We start from the raw sequence: 19,813 nt of genomic DNA on the forward strand, positions 1-19,813 counted from the left end.
AAAACCCATCAACAGCTTTTTCGCAATCGGGCAGCTTTTCAGATCGACAAGACAACACGCATAACGTAGTATTTAACCGCACTATATATATTCACTTATTTATCAAACGTCTTCCCCCTCTGACAGTGTAGTTTTCTAATAATTTTAGAGTGAAACTCGAAAGTGAATGTAAAAGTTTTCCGTTTTTAATCTAATACTATTTTTTTATTACATGAATGAGAGGGAGAAATTCATTAATTTACACAACTAAAGTTTTTTAAATATCAGTAAGGTGTAACGACAATGAAAACATAATTTTATTTGATACATTTTGCAACATAAACAAGTACACACTTATTACAAAAAATATTACGAAAACAAAACACTATGTGTATCCTTGATAGTTGGGCACATTAGATGAACTTGCACCAGGAGCTGGATTACCTCTACCATCCAAACCAGCTGAAGGACATTTACGACGGCCGTGTCCTGTTTGCGAGCATATGCCAGATTTACGCGCATAAACGGTATCACCAACATCCATTTGGTTCCGTATACGCCTTCTCTTTTGCACTTGTAGCTTGCGTAAATAGTCCTTGTTACACAGCATTTTAAATGTTTCTGGCAGCCAATAAAGCTCAGCACCCACTGGCTGCAACTGCCCACTATATGTGTTTAAGTATGCAACAACACTGTATTGCCTATCAACATAGTTGGTTGCCCATAAAACTGTATGTTGAAAGCACTTCATGGCATGTGAGCACGAAATTTGGTAGATGGTCCATTTCCCACATGAACACAACCTGCTGGCTTCATTTACGGTTTGTATATTATTTCCCCGGTGTTGATGGATAGCGGTGCAAACTTCAAAAACTCCCCGATCGTGATCATACTGTAAATATGAATGCCAATGTGCTCGCCTCCTGTATTTCTCAAATCTTTTCATCGGTATTGGCATAAATTTAACACCCATATCCATCAATTCTGATGCACCTCTATGCCTTTCAATAAACCTCTCCGTCATTTGTTTGAATGTCATCCGGACCATGGCAGTGACAGGCAATCCACGTGTAGACTTCAATAACCCGTTGAAAGACTCCGACACATTGTGGGTTCCGCATAGTCTGCCACCATCAGCATGCAATGTCCACTTGTGAAGCTCATGTCGCATAAACCAATTATAGGCTCTTTCATCTAAGTGTCGGGTCGATTCCATGCGCCTCCTGAATTTGCACTATTGGTGATCAGTTGCAACCATCCACATTATATCATGCAAGTCCTTGTTGGGATATTTCTTCTGGAAATTGGCCATCAAGTGCCTCACACCGTAACGGCGGTATGCATCGGGTTTCTTCCATTCAGGCAAATGCTCTACAGAACTTAATATACCATCATGCCGATAAGATGTTAGACAAATACTGAACGTTGTTTGACAACGTGCTGCTTCAAGTGGTTCAAAAATAGCGTCCACGTCTCTTGGCTTTCATTGGCACAGATGGCAAAAGCTAGCGGAAATATTTGTCCATTGGCATCTACTGCAACGGCGATCAACAACTTAATATCATACTTTCTGTGAGCACGTGATTTTTGCCCTAAGCAATAATTCCCAAAATTTCAAACAAAACAATTTTTCTAGTATTTTATAAATTCTTGTGAATTTTGTGGCGTTCTTTGGTAATTGTTGCATTTTTATTTGTGCATTTTAATTCATATGAAAAATATAAAAATACATTCCGCATTTGTTTTAGGTTCTAATTTCACATTTTAGAATTAATTAGTAAAGAAGAAAATAACAAAAATTGTTCTTTTGCATTTATACTTTTAATTTGTCTTATTTTACTTTTGAATTAGGAATTAGTGTAATCTTGGAGTTAATTTGGGGTTTTTACTTTTAATTTTGCATTTAACAAATTTCAAAAAATATATAAATGAACAAAAATCAAAAGAAATAAAATGAAATTGACTTGAGCTTAAATAAAAGAAAAATCAGGCCACCAAGATTGGGCCACTGTCAAATTAATCCCAGCCCAATGCCCCAAGTCTTTGCCCAGACCAGCCCAAATCATCAACCCACGCCCAATTCACCCCGATCCAGTCCGGTCCGAGAGGAGCCCTAACGACGTCGTTTGGACCTAGTCAATCCTGGCCGTCGAGGTTTCATGATCTAACGGCCAGGAAGCTAGGATCAATTAATATATATATGTCCAAACACACCCCCCTACCCCCCTCTCCACACCTCTCTCACCCCCATCCCTCAGAGACGCATATAGCCGCCGGCACAACACCACCGTGGCCCCGCCTTCCTCCGCCGTCCTCCGCCCTAGCGCCGCCGGCCGGAAATCGCCGCCGCCGGCGGCGATACTCCGTTGACCTCCAAAATTACACCATCGGTCCTCCTCGCTCCCCTCTTTCCATCCCTGCCCTTAGTTTCCCTCGAATCTCGCCGGAGCTCGTCGAATATCCCGACAAAATTTTCCGGCCAAGTCGCCGGTTATGCCAAACGGACCCAAAGCTACACCATGGAATCCCCGTCCCCTCCTCTTCCCAAATCCCCAAATCCCATCCCTCAAATCCCAACCCAGCCTTTCGAATTTCAGATCACAAATCCGGTGAAAACCCTAACCCACCCAAACTGGCCTAAATTCGTACCATAGGTCCCTCATCCCTCCCTCGTCATTAAGCCATACCCAGAAACCTTCGAATTGGCCCGGAACATTACAGATTTTGAATCTCAATTCCGGCAGAACCCTAGCTCAGAAAATCTTGGGGATTTTAGACCGTAATTTCCCTAATCATGTGTGTTCTCTTGAAAACACACGATTAGGGATGTTACGTGTCAAGAATCCCGGCGGATTCAAACAACAAATGGCCAGTCGGAGTTCGTCTCATAGTCAGTCAAATGATCAGTAAGTTTGATCCTGTCTTTGACTATGTGTATAATTTCATCTTGTTCTTGTTCAGATTTAGTTAATTTTGTTGGTTCAAATTAATCTTGTTAGTTTTAATTTCTGTTCGTTCTGAATTTGCCCTGTTAAGTGCTTAGTTTATGATTCATTAGTCATCTTGATCAATTTTGTTAGGATTTGTTGGTTGTAATTTTGTTCTTGTTTGAGTTAATCTGGTCAGCTAATCCCGTTTAGTCAGCTGTCATTAGTAATGCCTTAAGTCAGTGTTTAGAATTGTAAGGTTTTTAGTTTAGGATGGTCTGGTTTAGCTCAGTAATTTCAGGAAGTTCAAAGGGTAGTTTAGGCATAGGAAAAGGGTACTTTTATCAGATTTGGTAATTTTTTGAAGAGGGGTAAGGATAAAATAGTGATTGTAACAGGCATAGAACTTTCTAGGAGGGACTATAGTGTAAGTCCTAATAAACTTAAGGTAGTTACTTGTGACACAAATCAGAAAATAAGAAGAAAGGTCATAAAATCAGGGACCTAAGGGGTAAATTAAAATCTGAAAGGTTGCCCTATTAGCTTGCCTATAAAGGCACTCTTTCTTGCCTTAGAAGGGGGGAGAAAAAAAAAAGAAGAAAAAAAAAATCCAAAAAACGATCCTGATATAGAATCTGATCTGCTACCTTGAGTTCCAAGTCAGAAATTTCAAAATTCCTCATTCTAAATCTCAGTCTTCTACAGAAAAACCAAAAATAATAGAAGATCTAATAGAAAAACCAAAAAGTTACTATTCCATTAGAATTTCCATTTTAATTTCCAGTATTCCTAAAGTTCAAGGTCTGGAAGTAGTATCTACTGATTTCGAATGGTTTTAAGTCTGATTGAGCTAGATTTCGATTGAGTTTGGGTTTGACTGGAAGTTGTGACCACTTGCTGAGTAATTGTCAAGGTCATCTGGTCTATTTCGAATTGGATCTCTCAGTCTGTCTGGTTTCAAACTTCCTCCCGGGCTATGTTTTTTTTTTTTGAGCTGAACACTATTGCTGCTTGCTTTGTGAGTGCTGATCTGCTAAGGACTGACCGCTGTTGCTAACTTACTCTTTGCCTTCATTGTTCTTCAACTTCCAGGTACATTTTTGTACATCTTTGGCCATTGGAATGAAATGAAACATGATCCAAGTCTCTGTTGCTGCTTAAATGTTGATAGCTAGTGTTTTAGTTTCATTCAACTAATTACTGCCTAGTTGTTATTTTCAATGGTTTTGAGTTGTAGTGGACAGAGATTTGCTTAATTAGAATTATGTTCAGTTAATGTAAACTTCCTAAAAACTGGATTGATAAATTTACGCATAGGTTGTTCATGTGGTTGTTAATTAAGTGATAGTGCATTATATTCCTGTATGTGATAGAAGCAGAAGACTATTAGGTGGATATTTGTCTTTCAGCAATGTTATAGCATAATCTCGATTGGTATAGTTTATTTTGGAAAAACAGAGCTGACTTGGAACAGGGAAATGGATTTGGAGTACTGGAAATGTGTAGTGATAATTAAAGTTTGAGCTGTTAGTTGTTAATGTTAGTTTAAATGATAGCTTTTAAGCTATTGATTTGTTCCAATGATCGTAAAAAAAGAACAAGTTCAAAAGAGGTCCGTGTAGCATTTGATTCAATTCTATAATTCAACTAATTTGAAAATTACTGATTTGTCTTGAGCACTAGTCTACTATTGAACATATGTGGAATAAATTTGAAAACGAGAGTAATAAATCTAATTTGCTTTGTTATTGGGCCTTAATAGATAAGGCTGCTGAACAACCCAATCTCTGGATGCTTGATTCTAGTTTAAGACAAATCATGGTTTGGCCAGATCAAGGAATCGATCCCAATGACCTCCTCCCCCAAAAGACGCCGACCGGTTGAGGCATTTGGGTCACACAGCCGGGCCGTTTGGGCCTGAGAATAAATAGAAGTTGGGTTAATAATACCCAAATGATAGATTATGGCCTTCCTCTACATGATAAAATTAGTTATGGTTTTTTTTTTCCTCTTTTCTTCTTTTAGCTTAGAGACAAATAAATATCAAACCATAGTCACTTTAAGTTTGACCTTTTAATAAAATGATGAGACGAGCCTCACCAAATAAGCGCACAAATTGCGGGGCCCTCATTAATTGCTTATATCAAAATATTTAGACCTCGGGATGTGCCATTTAGCGAATTTCATGGTTCCCCACACAGTTAATAAACGCGTAGTTGCTTTAGGCACGTATTTTAATAAATTTACCTTCCTAAATACGGGTGCACATTTATGTGACCCAAATTCAAATCTCAACGAAGTCGAAATGTGTTAACAATCACGGGTGCACTGGTGCGACATGGTTCGAAATGCATTTTTACGACGTTGCAATTCTTATTAAACATAAAAATAAAAGCGGTTTACTAATAAAAGCATAAATTAGAACATGTCTTGAAATCAGATAAATCAAATACAACAGTTGGGCGACCGTGCTAGAACCACGGAACCCGGGAATGCCTAACACCTTCTCCCGGGTTAACGGAATTCCTTACTTGGATTTCTGGTTCGCGGACTGATAACAGAGTCATAATCTCCTCGGGTCGGGATTTAACCGGTGACTTGGGACACCATTAATTTCCTAAGTGGCGACTCTAAGAATTTAATAATAAATCCCGTTCCGATTGTCACTTCAAGTTGGAAATAACTCCCTTTATTATACCCTCTTCTACGGGCGTAAGAAAAAGGAGGTGTGACACTTTCCATAGACATGAGTACCTTCTATGGAAATTACCGGAAGGCAATGCACAAAACCATCAATTGATGATTTAAATGCCTAGAACACGTATCTTAATGTATATTCCGGTATTCCTGCACTCTGCTCAAGCTTCCATTCAACAACAGTCCCGGGGTTAAAGTGTTTTAGTGCGGCCATGTACCTGGGTAGAGATGCAAATGACTTATCCCAGTCACCATAAACAATTTCAAATGCACGTTTGCGCCCGAGATATGCCATTCTTTTGGTAATAGTACACCTATATTCCTGGTTGATGGATGTAATACACTCTTTGATCTTGTACCTAATGGACACTTCCAAGTGTGGAATCAGTTGAAGAGTAATCAAGTAAAGATCCAAGTTGAAGTGATTCCCATTGAATGTGTCCATTTCACAAACATGGGTGCCAATATATTTACCCATTTTCCACAACTCCGTTTCCTTCTTGGTCACACGTAGCATCCAGTGATAGCCGGTAAACCATATACGGCAAACAACCTTGTATACCCCCGGACTTGACTTCCATACTATCATCTCACGGCACTCTCTTACGTTGTACATTTTACAAGCCCTGGTTAGGCGAGCTTTATCGGGAATAAACATGCCCTTTGCCAGCACTGTTGGTCTAGTCTGAATTTCGTCAAGATCCCTTGTGAGGGCATCCACATCCGGCATACTTGCAAAATTATCAAGGTAGGGAATATGCCTTGAATGAAACGGCACGTGGGACTCATCACTCTTGGTCTAGCGGGGGGTGGAGCATGCTCCCTCGTCAGCTCAGGTTAGACATTCACTTCCTCCTCATCATCACCCTCGTCAGGGAAGGGTGTGTCATCTCTAGACTCATCGGCATTGTTGTCATAATCACTATTATCTTTCTAACTCTGCGCATCTGCCAAATCCCGAGTAAATATGTCGTCTACGGGCAACTGAGTGGGGTCGGGACCATCAAGTTGCTCATTTTCACTGTACAAACAACAAAATGATAAGCTACTCAAATTGATAAATACTTTACATATAGCTATATCACTTCACTTACAAGTCGTAATGTGTTGACATTCCATGATGGACATTATCCTATTGGTGATGACTCCCGGATGGACCACGGTGATCCAACACACCAAATATTCCAACTGGGCGTGGGATCATAACTTGTAAAATTCATATCTGGACGGTAACCCAAGTGGAATATATGAGTGTTAATACTAATTCAATACAACAAAAATAAACATCGTAACGCAAAGGAAAATTGAAGTTTACCAGTCATCTTTTGGATTATGTAAAGTAGGAGAGAAATTATTTCCTCGCTCCTCGTTCGCCCGTGGAGATAAGTTTAGATCCGGCCAAACTCTTTCAGCCGGAACCTGTTGGGCTAAAATTGCTCCAGAATAACCACCCGATGATTGAGGGTTATCCCTGCTTTGCGCAACATCATTATTGCGAACGTATTCAACCTTCACGTACATTTCCAATATTTTTATCAAAATAAGCTCTCGGTATTCATCCGGAGTCCCCAAAAAATCTTTCAGAGTTTCATCATCCTCGATGTTAAACTCAGCGTAACAAGCAACCCCTTGCGGAGTCACAGAATACGGATATCTTCCGGTTATTTTAAGATTTACCGAACGATTGCTAAACCTCATTTTATCGCATAACAACGATACCAATCTATCGTACTCCATTGTAAGTGGCAACTTAACATGACACTATGGAGATAAACTATAGCTCACTGAGTTATTCACCACCACAACCTCACACCCCCCCCCCCCCAATATAATGAAACCCTTACTTTTCGCTCTTCAGACATTATGAAAAAAGCTTGAGAATTTAATAACAAGAAAAATTTATCACGAAGTTAGAGTATTTCTGAATGATTTTTCTCAAAACCCTTAATGCCTTTAAATAAGGCAATACCCAATCCGGGGAGGGGGGGGGGGTCAAATTTTTGGAAGTAAAATGAAGTTTAAAAGGGCGTTTACATATTTGAATTATTGTTATGTCACTTAAGCACAAAAGAGTTATTGGTGGGCCCACAAAACATATAAAACGCGATTTATTACTGCGTTTTATATAAAACGCAGTAATGAACCGCACTTTACATAGCCGTCTTATCAGGTTCCTGGTAAAGCGTGGTAGTAAAACGCGTTTTATGTAAAACGGGGTTAACAACCACGTTTTACCTTAACGTCCCAAATGGCCGTTAAGGTAAAACGTGGTTGTTAGTTTTACATATTTTGGTAACTAAATTTTTTTTCCACCTAAAAAAGTATTTTGAGTCCGAAAAGACAACATTTCGGTTCCGGACTCCATCCAGCAGTAATATATTTTACTTGAATACTTAGCCCTTAATGTGTTTTTCCACAGCGAATTACTCCCCCATTTTAGTTTAGATGAGGTAGTTTGATTCGGCACGGAGTTTAAAAAAAAGATCTTTGAAACTTGTGATCTTAAAAGCTTAAGGGGTAAAAGTTTTATGGGACCATGACATTTGTGTGGCTATAAAAGTTTCTCATTAAGGGTAAAATGAGTAAAATGAAGAGTTTAAAGTTGAATTATTTTTAAATTTAAAAATATATCATTTATTTTAGAACAGACTAAAAAGAAAAGTACCTCATCTAATTTAAAACACGGGAGTACTATTTATTGTCATTTTCGAGTCTCCACTCTCCATCATAGAAATGCAAGGAAGTGAATGATTTTCCTTTAAGGAGTTGTATTAACCAAGACCCCCGTTTTTTTTAATTTAATTTTTTGTGTATTTGGTGGACAAGTGTATTCCAATTTAAAAGATGACATTTCTTTTCTTTCATAAGTACTACCTCAATTTCTCTGAATATACAATTAATATTATTAAAGGTAACTGCGGGTAATGCACATATTTGCATAAAACATGGTTCGTGAGAGCAGCCGATCGAAGTGAAATTGATAAAGATAGTTGTTTAAGCCATAATGTCACGATTCAAATCCCACAATAGATTGTGATGGCGTCCGACAATATTGTTAGGCAAGACAACGGGCGTACCTCCAACTTAATTATCCTTTTTAGTTTTTAAAATCAGAAATGGCATTAAATACTTAGAATTAAATCTAAAACCCATGGAAACATACATATTTCCTTACCAAAATACTGAGTACGAATAATACATAAAACGAAGTGCTAATAGTAATTACGAAGAAGTACTGACGAGGAGTCGACATCGACACTTACTGTTAATCCAATAATCAAAGTTCAATAAAAGTAGACAGGTATGAAGCATGGGAAGTAAAACCAACGAAACAGATATATATGCATAACAATGTCCTCAACAGAAGAGTAGACACAAAGCTCTCAAATACCGAATACTACCTCGAACTGAATAAATAATGATCAATAATAAATAAGATGTCAAATCTCAAGTAAGGAAGACTCATAGGTACGCTGACTCTCTATCAAATTTATGCACGATTATGTCGAGGTGGTTCGACCCGATCGATAAAATAGTGCACAATGTTGAGGTCGTACGACCCGATCCGTGATGCACTGTAAAGGTCGTACGGCCCGATGCATAATAATATTGCTGAGACCTTCAGCCCGACCCCATAAGAATAGTGAGACTCTGACGGGTCACTAGCCCAACTCACGAATATATGTGTAAGTTATGAGATTCAAGAAACATTCGGACAAATATGCACAACGCAGGAGAAATATATAACAAAAGGCATAATTTCCGCGACTAATCAAGTATCCGCAATAGCAAAGTTTTATATTCTATGCAAGTCTAGTCACAGGCAAAATATAACTTAAAGAATCTAAACAGGCAAGAATAACTCAAATACAATTAAAATATGGTGTGAGTCTAAGTTTATCCGGACATAATCAAGAATCTATCATACGCACAGATACTCATCACATCGTACGTGCGTAGCACCCATAACACATAGCACATAACAAATATAAGCACCTAAATTCCCTTTTACAATGTTAGACAGGAGACTTACTTCGCTCCGAAATCCGATAACCGGCTCCAACGCCTCTCTAACACCTTAAACTAATGCAAACGATCCGAAACTAGTCAAAGAACGTGCAAACCAATCAAAATATACTCAAAGACTCGTAATTTAACAACTAATATTAAATTCCAAACTCCATATAAAAAGTCAACTCCAGGATCGCGCCTCCGAATTTCAAAAATTATCGAAGATAATTATTACCCATAACTTATATAGTCTATATCTAGAAAATTATACAATTTTGTCCATGAATTAACCCTCAAATAAAGGATTTACCATTATCAACTTTGGGGCTCAAAACCCATATTTCTACAATCCAAACATAGATATAAATGATAACCAACAGAATTAATCATGAAAATATAAAAATAAAGGTTAAACATTTACCCCTTGTTGATACGAGAACAACGCCATGAAACTCAACTCAAACAGAGTTGTAGAACCCAAGGTATACTCAAAACACTAAAATGCTCCGTTTGCCAATTTAAAATACTGCCCTGGTAAGTTCTGTTCATCGTCTTCGCGGGACACCATCGTTGTAGAGGGATTTTTCGTGTTGAATGGTCAACCCAAAATTCCTTCTTCGAGTTCGCGGGACCTCCCTCTCATTCGCGAAAAACAAAAGCTTGCACCAGAAATCAGCAATCTTTGTCGACACGAAAATGAGCATAACTCTCTCATACAACCTCGAAATTCAATGATTCTTATTGCTATGATTCCACAATCATGATACAGATCTAATGGTTCAATCGAATCACAAAGAAAAAGCCGTTTGCTCAATATGTTACCCTCTATGCCAAAAGAAACTACGCCGAAATATCAAATAAGAGCGCGACACAACCCAAACTCATCCGACCCATCGGAATCTAACCAAAACTTATGGAAAAATACAAAATTATCATAGAAATCTATTGATACTTTTAAATCATGAATCCAAGCTCGTTAAGTCTACTATTTGACCGTGGTCAACTAATTTTCTTTAACTTAACTAGTATGCAACATAAGTATCCCAATCACTATTAAACATTCACGGATCACAACCAAAATTCAAACACAAGTCCCGATAAACTAAATGAACCTATTCAAGGCCTCGAAACACAAACTGGAGTCCGATAACACTAAAGTCCACTCCAAGACAAACTTAGAAAATTCAAAAATATTCCAAATGCGAACTTCTGACGATAAGCGTTGAATCGCTCTCGGACCATTCGATACTCAAACTCGAATATACGCTCAAGTTCGAAATCACCTTACAAACCTATAGAAACCTTCAATTTACGATTTCGAGGCCATCTACTCAAAAGTCAAACCTTGGTCAACTCTTCCAACTTAAAGCTTCTGAATGACAATTATTCATCCAAATCAACTCCAAACTTCTCGAAAATCCAAACCGACTACACGTGCAAGTCAAAATACATATAGTGAAGATACTCAAAGTCTCAAACCACTGAACGATATGTTAGAGTTCTAAGCAACCGGTCGGACCCACTAGAATCATTGTTGAGAGGCTCCCACTCTAAGCTAGTCATGAATATATAATCAAACAACTAGTGCTCCGTTAGCACTCGAACACTCCAAAAGAAGCAACCGAATGAAACTTTTCCCTTGCACATCACATTCACAAAAAGTATAAAATCTGAGTCATCCACGATCTTCACATGAATCGATAAGGTGAAACTTAGCACATATCCATCAAATTCCTTGCTCAAATTACCCTTGATGTCCTCTTCCACAGTCGTAACTAATCCACCAATGCACTGATAACCAGAAACTAGAAAGACACATAACCATGTGACCCAATCATCGCAGGTAGGCTCCGTCACTTGGATTTAAACCACAATTGCAAAATCTAAGGACCCAAAATGACTTCTCCTCCTAGATAAATGATCTCACACAGTTACTCAGCCAAATTTCTCCTGGGCTCTTGCTGCACTAATCATAACACATCTCGAATTATCGACCGCAATGTACACTTGACCTCCTGACAGTCACACCATCTTCTTCATGCGATACATGCATCCCATTGGATAGAAGGCAGAACTCTTGAAAGGAACTTCATCACAAGTCATGCAACCCTTAGCCTTCTCACTGGAGATATCCCACCTGTGAACCTTATATCAAACATCCTCCAACGGCATAGCCATAGTCACATCCATTATGAAATCAGTTAATCTCCTGGGTCCACACTCATCCGCCATCCGTAAGAATCCGTTCATCCCATTAGCATCAACTGAAGGTCCAATAATATGTTTACAGCTCGAAGCTATATTGCGTACCCACTCCGGTTCAGCCATCTCCCGAAGCAAACTACTCGATCTCTATTGTTCATATTTGACCTGTTAACAATTCAACCACTACAAGACATATCCAATAATGTCATTTTTCATCCTCTGTCACCAATAATGCCGCTCCACATCATGATCCATTTCCCTAGCACCCGAACAAATAGATTTTCATCAACTCTAAGCCTCCTTAAAGATCATCTTCCTCGAGCCATCAACATTGGAAACATCAACCTGACCCTAAAGTCACAATACACCGTCATCTCAGATAACCACCTCTTAGGTACCACTTCGCAACACCGTGTCCTCAAAAGCAGACAAATAAAAATTTTCATACTGACGAGCCTTAAGGCGTTCAACGAGGACGATGACAGAACAACATAAGAATTCGACTAAGTTCGAAAATATCCAATCTCACAACTCTGTCAACTAATGCCCGGACATCTATAGTCCAATTGTCTCTACTTCGCTGGAATTAAATATCGAATCTCGTAATCATGAATCGAATAATCCTCCTAACGAATCATTCAATGTCGTGACACATAAGTAAGCACCCTACCATTTACACCAGCACTGCGCGATAAAATGCATGAACATCACAATACACTGTGCATAGCCTCGAAACCATGGCAATATTAACACTAGGATGAAATGATAAAACACCCCTTCACAAGGCGATGATAATAGTCTGCCTGTATATGCAGGGAAAAGCATCCTACACCATATCTGTAGCATCTCCACCATATCCTGCACCAAATCTGTAGCATCTTCACCACTCACTGTTGCCAACATGATATCGAATGCTCGACATCACGGACGAATGAGTAGGAATGAACTGAAGGCATAAGCTTCAACGAAATCAAAGCGCACGACCAGGAATCAAGAAAGGGAAGTTCTCCTAACAGTCTTATAGCCTCTCTAAGGTAAGTACAAATGTCTCTGTACCGATTCACAACACTGTACTAGACTTGCTCATGACTCGCGAGGCCTAAGTTAACCTAGAGCTCTGATACCAAACTATCACGACCCAAATCCCATAATAGGTTATGATGGTGCCCAACAATGCTCGTAGGCAAGCCAACATGTGTACCTCCAACTTAATTATCCTTTTTAGCTTTTAAAATCATAAATTCCATTAAATACTTAGAATTAAATCCAGATCCCATGGAAACATACATATTTCTTTACCAAAATATTGAGTATGAATAATACATAAAACAAAGTAATAATAATAATAATAAGTACAACTGTGAACATCCACTAGAAACCCCAAAACTCGATGTTACAAGTGCATGTGCATATAGAATATACAATACTACTACATCAACTGTCTGAAAATAAAAAACTAGACAAAATACAATAAATGAATAGGATGGGGACTACGTGTACTGCGGGTCGTAACATGGAACATAACTCTCCACAAAGTCTCCTTAGCGTCGTGCCTACGTGCCTGTGTGGCCACCAGAAGTACATGTCTCAATACCTACACATTTAGTATAGAAGTGTAGTATGATTATGCAAATCAACGCGTATCCAGTAAGCATCTAGCCTAACTCCGAAGAATTAATAACGTAGTAACGACCCGGCCGGTCATTTTTAGAATTTACACCCCGATCCCCTATTACTGCTTCCGCCGTGTCTATTTCTGCTATTGTGATTTGATGGGATGGTTCATTTTGAGTTTCGGAGTGTTTTGGGACACTTAGTCCCTAAATGTGAGCTTAAGACTTAGAATTTAGACTGTAGTTGGATCAGTGCGAATAAGGCTCCGAAATGGAATTCCGTTGGTTCCGTTAGCTCCGTTGGGCGATTTCGGGCTTAGGGGCGTGTCCGGATCATGTTTTGGAGGTCCGTAGCTTATTTAGGCTTGAAATGGCGAAGGTTGAATTTTTGGAGTTTCGGGCCGATTGTGAAAATCAGATATCGGGGTCGTAATCCGATTTTGGAGTTGGAATAGGTCCATAGTGTTGAATATGACTTGCGTGCAAAATTTGGGGTCAATCGGACGTGGTTTGGTTGGTTTCGGCATCGGTTGTAGAATTTTGGAATTTCAAGTTCATTAAGTTTGGATTGGAGGGTGATTTGTGGCTTTAGCGTTGCTTGATGTAATTTGAGGACTTCACCGAGTCCGTATGATGTTTAGGATTGGTTGGTATGTTTGGTTGAGGTCCTTGGGGCCTTGGGTGAGTTTCGGATGCTTAACGGATTGGAATTTGGACTTAGGCAACTTCTGAATTTGCTGAACCTATTGTTCTCGCACCTGCGAATTTTGGACCGCAGGTGCGCCGCCGCAGAAGCAACTTGGTAAGCGCAGATTCGGTCTGAGGCATGAAGACCATTGGTCGCAGATGCGGCTCAAGGATCGCAGAAGCGGAACCGCATTGGTGAGGAGTGGAGTGCAGGTGCGGTGTTTGGAGACTTAATGAATTTTGCAGGTGCGGTTCCATAGCCGCAGAAGCGGGACCGCAGATGCGGTAATCACTGGGCAGAAATATGGAATTTCGAGGGTTTGAAGTTCATAAAATCAAGTTTGATTTTGAGTTCAGGAGAAGGCGATTTTGTGAGGTTTTTGAAGGGGAAATCAGTGGGTAACGATTCCTAACCCTATTTCGTTTACATTTCATCAATCTATTATTGTTTTACTCATCTAATCAAGGAATTTGAGTGGAAAAAATGGAAATTTGGGGGAAAATTTCCCCAATCGAGTTTTTGGGTTTTGATCGGGTTTTAGTTGTCGGAATTGAGTAATTTTTGGACGAGTGATCTCGTGAGTGAATGGATTTTCTAAATTGGTAACTTTTACCCGATTCTGAGATGTGGGCCCCGGGAGGATTTTCAAGCGTCTTTCTAACTTTTCGCCGTAGCTTTAAATTCATTAGTTAAATTAGTTGCTTGTAGTTTTATTTACGTTATGTAATTGATTTGATTAGATTTGGGCCACTCGGAGTTGGATACTCATGGCAAGGGCGTCATATCGCATTGATTTTGAGCCGGTTCGAGGTAAGTGGCTTGCCTAACCTTGTGTGGGGGAACTCCTCTTAGGATTTGGTACTGTTGTTATATGAAATGTCGTGTACGTGAGGTGACGAGTGCGTACATGTGCTAATTGCTGAAAAACCCCATTTTCATTAAGTGAATATCTATGTTTTCCTTGAATTGAGCAATACTAGTATATGAAGCCTCCTGTTTAGCTTAGGAAAGCATGCTTACATGACTCAACTGTCTTATCTGCTTTAGCTGTTTACTTGAATTCTATGTAGCATGTTTAGGGTAGAAATTACCTATTTTCCTTTATACGAACCTGAATAGAACTGTAGACTTCCTTCTTGCGACTGTTATGTATATTGATTTGGTTGTGTATTTAATTTGGGACTTCGAAACGGTATTCCGGAAGATCCCCCTGCATTTGGGACTACGGATTGGTATTCTGGGAGATCCCCCTGCACATTTATATTTGGGACTACGGGACTGTATCCCGGGAGATCCCCCTGTACTGGATATTTACGTTTGGGAGTACGGGACGGTATCCCGGGAGATCCTCTGCACATTTACATTTGGGACTACGGGACGTTATTCTGGGAAATCCCCTGTTGCTATCTCTGTGTACTGAGTTATTTCTTTCTGTGATTTCATCTTTATTGACTGTTAGTATTTTATTATACTGTCACATTTCATACTGTCTTACCTTGTTATATATATAGCAGTAGGGCCTTGACCCGATCTCGTCACTACTCGACCGAGGTTAGGCTTGGCACTTACTTGGTACTGCTGTGGTGTACTCATGCCCTTTCCCGCATATATTTTTTATGTGCAGATCTAGTTTCTTCTGCTCAGCCATACTATCCGTGAGGCGAGGCGATCCAGAGACTTCGAGGTATATCTGTCGCGTCCGCAGACCTAGAAATCCCTCTCTATTCTCCCTTCAGTTATAGACTTCTTGTATTTTCTTTCGTTTAGACTTCTGGAGTTAGACACTATGTATTTCTTTAGCTTGTGACTTATGAGATTCCGGGTTTTGGGAGTGCTATGGTTAGTTGAGAGTGTTGTAATTGTATATGCCGAGCGGCATTTTAAACTCTTTTATTATATCACATACAAATGGTTTGTTTCGTATCTTTATTTTATTTTTCCGCAAATTGTTAGGCTTACCTAGTCGTAGAGACTAGGTGCCGTCACGACAGCTCACGAAGGGAGAACTTGGGTCGTGACAAACGTAGGATCGAAATCAATACTTACTAGTGGTCCAATAATCAAAGTACAATAAAAGTAGACATATATGAAGCATGACAAATAAAAGCAACGAAAAATACACACACACACACGCACGCACGCGCGCGCGCGCGCGCGCACACACACACACACACACACACACACACATATATATATATATATATATATCAAGATGTTAAATCTCAAATCAGGAGGACTCATAGGTACACTGACTCCATATCGAATTTTATGCACAATTCTGCCAAGTTCATTCGGCTTGACCCATAAAATAGTGTACACTACCGATGTCGTATGGACTGATCCATGATGCATCTCATAACACTACCGATGTCATATGGTCCGATCCATAATAATACTGCTGAGGCGTTCAGTCCAATCCGATAAGAATAGTGAGACTTTGATAGTTCACTGGCCCAACTAACGAATGTATGTGTGAATTATGAGATTCAAGAAACTTTCGGACAAATATGCACAACGGGGGTGAAATCTATAACAAAAGGCATAATTTCCACGACTAATCAAGTAACACATAAAGTATCCACAATAGCAATGTTTTATATTCTATGCAAGTCTAGTCACAGGCAAAATATAACTTAAAGTATCTAAACATGCAAGAATAACTCAAATACAATTACAATATGGTGTGCGTCTAAGTTTATCCGGACATAATCAAGAATCTAGCATACGCACAGACACTCGTCACATCGTACGTGCGTAGCTCCCATAATACGTAGCACGTAACAAATATAAGCACCTACGGGGCAAATTCCCTCTTACAAAGTTAGACAGGAGACTTACTTCGCTCCGAAATTCGATAACCGGCTCCTACGCCTCGCTAGCACCTCAAAGGCTCAAACCAGTGTCAAACAATCTGAAACTAGTCAAAGAACGTGTAAACTAATCAAAATATACTCAAAAAAATCGTAATTTAACAATTAGAAATAAATTTCCAACTTCACACGAAAAGTCAACCCCGGGCCTGCGCCTCCGAATTTTGAAAATTATCGAAAATAAATATTATCCATAATTTATAGTTTATATCCAGAAATCATCCAATTTTGTCCTTGAATTGACCCTCCAATCAAGAATTTACCATTTTATCAACTTTGGTGCTCAAAACCTTAATTTCTACAATTCAAATACGGATAGAAATGATAACCAATGAAAATAATCATTGAAAAATATCAATTAAAGGTTATATATTTACCCCCTTATTGAGACGAGAACTACGCCGCAAAAGTTACCTCAAACAGGGTTCTAGAACTCAAGATATGCTCAAAATACTAAAATGCTCGGTTTGACAATTTAAAATACCGCCCAAGTAAATTTTGTTCATCGCCTTCGTGAGACACCATCTCATTCGCATAGAGTGATTTTTCACTTTGACTGGTCAACCAAAAATTCCTTCTTCGCGTTCGCGAAGAACAAAAGTCGCACTAGAAACCAACAATCTTTTCCGACACGGAAATGGGCATAACTCTCTCATACGACCTCGAAATTCGACGATTCTTGTTACTATGATTCCGTAACTACTACAGATCGAATGGTTCAATCAAATTACAAATCAAAGGTTGTTTGCTCAATATGTACCCTTTATGCCAAAATAAACGATGCCGAAACGTCAAATAAGAGCGCGACACAATCCAAACTCATCCGAAACCCATTAAAATCTAACCAAAACTTGTGAAAAAGTCCAAAGTCATCATACAAACATGCTAATACTTTTAAATCATGAATCCAAGCTCGTTAAGTCTACTATTTGACTGTGGTCAACTCATTTTCTTAAACTTAGCTAGTATGCAACTTAAGTATCCCAATCACTCTTAAATATTCTGGATCACGACCAAATGTCACACACATGTAATGAACCTATCCAAGGTCCCGCAATGCCACCCAGAGTCCGATAACAGTGAAGTCCATTCCAAGTCAAACTTAGTAAATTCCAAAACCTTCAAAAATGCAAACTTCCGACAATAAGCACTGAATCGCTCCCAGACTATCCGATACTCAACTCGAACATACGCCCCGATCCAAAATTACCTTACGAACCTATAGGAATCTTCAAATCACGATTCTGAGCCCCTTTACTCAAAAGTCAAACCTTGGTTAACTCTTCCAACTTAAAGCTTCCGAATGACAATTATTCTTCCAAATCACCTTCAAGCTTCTCGAAAATCAAAACCGACTACAGGTGCAAGTTGATATACATATAGTGAAGATACTCATGATCTCGAACTGCTGAACGGCATAGTAGGGTTCTAAATGACCGTTCAGACCGTGACATAATGAAAACGTTTACTTTCCTCCCAGTTAACCTAGTTAGTAATCGTTTAGTAGTAATGAATTAGATGTAGGGTTAGACATTCTTTTTTGGATTAACAGTAAATTTGACATGCTACCTCCTTTTACCGTTGCTTTGACTTAGAAGATGAATATTGGACATGTCGTTTTCATAACTAAACACGAAATGACTTGCAAATAAATAAACATTTCTCTATTCTCTTCTTGAAAGAATTAGGATCGTACTGAAGATCTAAAGAGTAAAGCAGATAAAACACATAGGCGGATTCAGAATTTCACGAGGATAAGTGCACCTAGTTTTAACATAAAGTTGATGCTAGCAATAATATATCTGCAAGGGTATATGTGAGTTTCGAAAGATTTTGAATTAAAGCAGCTCGATTTATTCATTTTTTTGTTCCTTGGTATATGGTTCAATTTTTTTTTCTTTTCCTGTTAGGACAAAGAATGTTCGAGATTAACCCATCAAAAGTACTATTAATTAGCAACAAAAAAAAAAAAAAACCATCAAAAGTATTAAGAAAAGAAGAATCTTCAATTTCCCTTAGCTAGCATGATTGAGAACTTCAAACCTATGGAATTTCATTGCTTTAGTTCCTATTCCAACATAGGGCCTAGGGGCTTCTTCATTTACTAAATACTATATGTTATTTTGGGAAAAAACTTCAAATATTATGGCTAGTGCACCTTTCAAGCCTTCGTATACATGGGTATACAAGCCTATATTCTTTAACCGTTTTTGATAGATATCTACCCTGATAAAACAGGCAACAACATCATGTTCATCAATCTCTTTTAAAAAAGGTAATATTCAGATCAATTTGTATACACCTCGGCTATTTCACTGCTATGCGGCTATTTCCCACCGGTGCATGTGTTAGATCACTTTGTCCATCAATGCTTTAGAAGGTTCGTCAGTTTCTTTTACTTTGTCAAGCTATTTAAACTTTACTTTTAAGATTATTCTGTGGCTAAATTTTAAATATAGGACAAAAGTGGCTGTACCATGTAATTCATCATATTCAAATAAGGTCAAACTGACCCAAAGATTAAAGAATAAGTATTAATATCTCAAGAAAACATCAACTCTCTCTTAAAAAGAAATCCAATAACATAATTTTTTCAGTAGAATTGTTTTGATACACTAAAATTTAAAATTAAACGAAAGCCAAACCAACACATTGCCTTATTCAAGTAAATTTTGTGTTTCAGCAGAGATATAGAAAGTCTGATTGCTAAGTCATGAAGTCCTCCCTTAAGATTTAAAAAAAGGAGTATTATCACTTTTAGCCCGCACCAAATACTATTTACATCTGGTAGTCGACAAAGTATATAAAATTTGTATATATAAT

This window comes from Nicotiana attenuata, unplaced genomic scaffold, assembly GCF_001879085.1.
Source record: "Nicotiana attenuata strain UT unplaced genomic scaffold, NIATTr2, whole genome shotgun sequence".
In the NCBI taxonomy this organism is placed as follows: Eukaryota; Viridiplantae; Streptophyta; class Magnoliopsida; order Solanales; family Solanaceae; genus Nicotiana; species Nicotiana attenuata.